Raw genomic sequence first — 4975 nt, 5'->3', positions numbered from 1 at the left:
AACGCTAAAAAACAAATTAATCATTGAAATTACTTTGATAAAATACACCAATTTTTAGAAATTCAGTAACTCACTTTGACTAATTCCAAACGCAAAAACTCCCAAGAATAAAAAAAGTCCTGTTCCTTTACAAATCTAAAAAATGATTTTCAACTTATAAAAAATATCGCACAATATTTACAATTTAGAAAATTCTTGATTACTCACAAGCTGCCAGATCTTCATTTTACGATAATAAATTGGTTTCTCATCGACTTTTAAACTCTAGAGTCCCTTATTTACTAATCGACTCAGTACGCGTTTCTCGCATTTAGAGAAGAGAGAATACACAAAAAAGTTATACTAAAAAAAAAAGTTCTGCTCAGCTAAGCAGAAAAAATTCTCCATCGCTTTCTCTTTATCTACTTTCCGTTACTTCTTTATCGCCCTAAATTGTGTTTGTAGGCCTCGGACTTACTTCAGAGTACAAAAATAGTATCAAAAATTCAAAACATTTTTTAAATCATTTGAAAGAATTTACATCAATTAGGAAGATGTCTTTTAATTTAATTTTTTTAAAGAATTCTTATTCTTTTCTTCAGTTTTAAAGAAACTTCCTCTTTTTCTCGTTTTTTCGCTTAAACGCAAACTGAAGTAATAGATCCTAATAGAAAAAATTAAACATTTTTTTTAAAGTTAATTTTTTTTCATTAAAAAGTCTACCATTATATTTTTGGTTCGGAATTAATTTCTTTTGGGCTAACAATTCTACTAGTTGGTTGAGTATTGAATTATTTTATTAAAAATTTAACAACTTGATTAAAAGTAAAGCTATTTTATTAAAAATCTATTTTATTGGTTGAAAATTGAACATTTTGGTTAAAATGGTTTTTTTGTTCGTTTGAAAATTGTTTTGTAGAAAATTAATCTTTTTGGTTTAAAAATTCAAGGTTTTGTTGAATATACGCTGTTTTGGTTGAAAAATAATGTTTTTAACTGAAAATTGATATTTTTTGGTTTAAAATTCAATTACTTGGTTGAAAAAGAAACTAATTTGTAAAAACTTTATTTTATTTAGTTGATGATTTACTGTTTTGTTGAAAATCCATTTTTATTTTGTTGACAATTAATTTTTTTAACTGAAGATTTAACGATTCCATTTTTGGCTGAAAATGAATGATTTTTAGTTGAAAATGCATCTATTGCATTTTTCGTTACGAATGAATTTTTTTTTAATATTGATTGAATGTTTCTATTTGAAAACTCAAATATTATTCTTTTTTTTGAAAATTGATCTTTTGTGGTTGAAGATTGACTGTTTTGTAGAAAATTCTTTTTATGGTTTAAAAATTCAACTATTTTGTAGTATATTATTTTTTTTTTTTTTTTTGCCAAAAATTAGTTTTTTAATTGAAAATTTAAATACTTCATTGAAAATGTAAGTACTCAGTTGAAAATTCATTTAGTTAGTTGAAATTGAACTGCTTTGTTAAAAATTCATTTTATTTTGTTGAAAATTCGTATTTTTTATTGTAGATTCATCATTATAGTTGAAACCTTATCTCTTTGGTGGAAAATTGAACTATTTCGTTGAAAATACCTTTTATTTTGATTTAATTTTTTAACTGAAAATGTAACTATTCCTTTTTTGGCAGAAAATTAATTGTGTTTTTTTTTTAATTCAAGAACTTGACTAAGAAGCAAAACTATTTGGTTAAAAATACATTTGAGTGTTTGAAAATTGAACATTTTTGTTGAAAACTGAAAATTTAACTGTTCCACTTTTTGTTAAAAATTTATCATTTTTAGTTGAAAATGTAACTACTTAGTTGTAAGTTGAATTATTTGGTTAAAAATTCATTTTATTAGTTGAAAATTCATCTCTGTAGTTAAAAATTTAAATATTATGTTGAAAATTAAAGTAATTTTGTTGAAAATTCATGTTTCTTGCTTGAAAATTAAACTGTTTTATAAAAAACTTCATCTTTTTCGCTTGAAAATTCGTATTGTTGGGATAAAAATGAGATTTTTTATTATTATTAACTATTACTCACTATTATAAACGTTTGAATGAAAATTCAACTATTTTGTTGAGAGTTCGTCTTTCTGGCTTAAAAATTAGACAATATAATTGACATTTTTTGTCTATCTTCACTGAAATTGTTGTTGAAAATTCAACTGTTTTATTGAAAATTCAACTTTTTGTTTAGAAACTCTTCTCTTTCTGTAGAAATTTCGAATGTTTTGGTTAAAAATAGAACTACCTTGTTTAAAATTAATGTTTCGATTGAAAATTCAACTATTTTATAGAAAATTCGTATTTTAGGTTCGTAATTTTAACAATTTGTTAGTAAAATTAACTATTTGGCTGCAAATTTATGTATTTTTCTTTGAAAATTCTTAATTTGTTGATAGAAAATTAATTTTCTGGTTACAAATGCAACTGTTTGGATGAAAATTAATCTGTTTTAGTTGAATCTTTTTTATTTTTAATTAAAATTTCTTTTTTGAAATTTCGACTGCTTTTTTAAAACTTAATTTTTTAGTCGAAGATTCCAATTGCAATGGAAAATTCGTTTTTTTTTTGTTTAAAAAATATAGTTTCAACTGTAAATTTAATTAATTTGTTGAAAAATTGTATTGCATTGGAAATTCAGCTGTTTTGTAAAAAATTCATATTTTTGGCTTAAAAATTCAAAAGTTTGATGAAAAATTGTTTGTTTTTTTTAAACTAGAAATTAATCAAATAAAATTTGGACCAACATCACAGCCATTGATCAAACTATTTAGTAAAAAAATTTATGTAATTTGTTGAATAGTTATGTTTTTGGTAGAAAATTAATCTTCTTGTTAGAAAATGCAACTATTTGGTAAAAAATTTATGTATTTTGTTAAAAATTAGTTGTTTTTTTTCTGATAAAAATTTAAACTTGATTGAAAATTCAACTATTTGGTTAAAAATTTATTTTTGTTTGTTCAGAATTCATCTTTTTGAGTAGAAAATTTATTCTTCTGTGTTGCAATTTCATCTTTGTGGTTGAAAAATTAGCTTTTTTGGTTCAATTTAATTGTTTTCTATTTAAAATATATTCTGGATTAAAAATATGGACCATTATATATTTTCTGAGAATTAGTTTTTGCTGTTGTTGAGAATTTATCATTTTTTTATTGAGAATTAATCTTTCTTCGTTGAAAAAACAACTATTTAGTTAAAAATTGATATATTTTGAAACTTGAATTGTTTTGTAGAAAATTCAACTGTTTTGTACAAAGCTCGTTTTTTTTTAATTGAAAATTAGTTCTCTTGAATAAAAATTTAACTACATTTTTAGTTAAAAAAGGATCTCTTTTAGTTTAAAAATTCAACTATCAGATTGAAAATATTTAAAAACGAAAATAATATAAACTAGAAGTTAATCAAGTTAAATTTGGATTAACATCACATTGACTAATCAAAATATTTAGTTAAAAATGTATGCAATTTGTTCACAAGTTATATTTTTGGTAGAAAATTAATCTTCCTGTTCGAAAATGCAACTGTTTGGTTAAAAATGTTTTTTTTTTCTGGTAAAAAATTAATCTTATTGATTGAAAATTCAACTATTTGGTTAAAAATTTATTTTTGTGGTTGAAAATTCACATTCTTGTGGTATAAGTTAATTTTCTGGTTAAAAATGAAACTGTTTGGTTGAAAACTAATCTGTTTTAGTTCATTCAAGCCTTTTGTTGAAAATTCTTTTTTTGTCGATTAAATCCAAATGCTTCTAATTTCCAATTAAAATTTTTTTTTTAAATATGAACTCTTGGTCGAAATTTCGACTACCTTTTTAAAATTTAATTTTTTTGGTTGGTGATTTATGTCTTTAATTTAAATTTTTTGAATGTAAATTTAATTAATTTTTTGAAAATTTACATTGTCGGGTTGGGAATTCAACTGATTCGTAGAAAATTCATTTTTTTTGCTTGAAAATTCAGTAACTTCATAACAAATTCAACTATTTGATACAAAGATATTTTTTTTTATTTGAAAATTAGTTTTTTTTTAATAAAAATTTAACATCAATTCCATTGATCAAACTATTTAGTTGAAAATTGATATTTTTGGTCGAAAATTAATCTTCTTGTTCGAAAATGCAACTCTTTGGTTAAGAATTTATTTTTGTTGTTGAGAATTCATCTTTTTGAGTAAAAAATTATTCTGTGTTGCAATTTCATCTTTCTGGTTGAAAATTGAGCTTTTTTGGTTTGATTCAACTGTTTAATAAAAATATATTCTTAATTAAAATATCAACACTTTCATTTTTTTAAGAATTAATTTATACTGTCGAGAATTCTTCATTTTTTATTGAGAATTAATCTTTTTTCGTTGAAAAATCAACTATTTAGTTAAAAATTGATGTATTTTGTAGAGAATTCTTCTTTTTGGTTGACATTTTAACTGTTTGGTAGAAAATTCATCTTTTTGGTTTGAAAAAAAAACAACTTGAATAAAAAATTCACCTATTTTGTACAAAGTTCGTTTTTTTTTTAAATTGAAAATTAGTTCTCTTAACTCGTAAATTGACACAGTGAAAAATCCACACGTTAGGTTGTTTATGTAAATTTTAATAAATGTAACAAATATAAGTAATACAGTAAAACGTCACGACCACTTGGCCTAAACTTTCGACTCTTTAGCCCACAATCTCGGTCTGCGATCCGACTCAACAGCCTCGCAATTCTACACTCACCTTCAACTATTTTATAACAACTCAACGCTACCTAGCAACCTTGTATAAAATAGAACTATGTATGCATTTTTCTAACAAATATTAAAAAATTATAATAATATAAACTAAAAATTGATCAAGTTAAATTTTGCAATTTCATCTTTTTGGTTGAAAATTTAGCTTTTTTGTTTCAATTCAACTGTTTTTTTATTTAAAATATATTCTTGAATAAAATATCAACCATTACAGTTTTTGCTGATAATTAATTCTTTTGAGAATTCATCTTT

This window comes from Belonocnema kinseyi, chromosome 8 (genome assembly GCF_010883055.1).
Source record: "Belonocnema kinseyi isolate 2016_QV_RU_SX_M_011 chromosome 8, B_treatae_v1, whole genome shotgun sequence".
NCBI classification, from domain to species: Eukaryota; Metazoa; Arthropoda; class Insecta; order Hymenoptera; family Cynipidae; genus Belonocnema; species Belonocnema kinseyi.
Note: the sequence above shows the minus strand (reverse complement) of the source record.